The sequence below is a fragment of the Aptenodytes forsteri genome, unplaced genomic scaffold, assembly GCF_000699145.1.
Source record: "Aptenodytes forsteri isolate BGI_AS27 unplaced genomic scaffold, ASM69914v1 Scaffold11, whole genome shotgun sequence".
Lineage (NCBI taxonomy): Eukaryota > Metazoa > Chordata > Aves > Sphenisciformes > Spheniscidae > Aptenodytes > Aptenodytes forsteri.
Genome location: NW_008794155.1, coordinates 2,026,663 through 2,027,359, shown reverse-complemented (window position 1 = coordinate 2,027,359; position 697 = coordinate 2,026,663). Strand labels below are relative to the sequence as shown.

Genomic DNA, 697 nt, shown 5'->3' with positions numbered 1-697 from the left:
CCTGAAGAGAAGCATTTTCATAGCAAATATTCATAAGAACACACTAAAACATTGTTTAGTAATATGCTGTACACAAAGTGAACAGAACATAAAAACCATTGTTTTTCTCTGTGTGGAATGTATGTATTAGTCTGTTTTTAAAGATTACAAAGTTTTCTGTGCATTACTAATCAGTTCTACCCCTGAATCTGGTGCTAACATTCTACCAATCTGTGGTTAGCTATATTTGATTGGATGACTGCAGGTACGTGAAATAAAGAGGGATAAAAATGGGACAGGGGAGAACAAATATGGATCCTATAATTAGCTCAACAAATTTAGCTTCTGAAACAAGGTCCACCTTACTTCGGCTCTAATTGTAGGGCTTTTTGACTTAATAAAAATGAATTTGTTCTCCTACTTCTTGACATAGCAAACAGTAATATGAATACTAACTAAAAAACTTATACTACATGTAATGTTATACTACATTAGGAAATTGAACTGCTACATTAGCTAAATTAAAAATAGGTTTTAGAAATCTTAAAATAGTAGACAGTATGAACCAGCTGGATATCAGCAAGCACTGCTTAATTTTAATACAACTTTAACCAGATTACTAACAGCACCTCTAAACAGAACTGAACTTGCTTTCAGGCATCTAGTCAGAGGTACTTTCTTAACACAAGATATCAACTAAATGTTGACTACAGAAAGG

At 32.9% G+C, this 697-nt stretch overlaps 1 protein-coding gene across 1 annotated transcript in view; it reads right to left on the bottom strand.

Annotated features, from left to right (window-relative positions):
* LRP1B (LDL receptor related protein 1B) overlaps positions 1–697 on the bottom strand; it is a 676,318-nt gene that overhangs the window by 196,226 nt on the left and 479,395 nt on the right. The gene's annotated exons all lie outside the window — the stretch shown is intronic.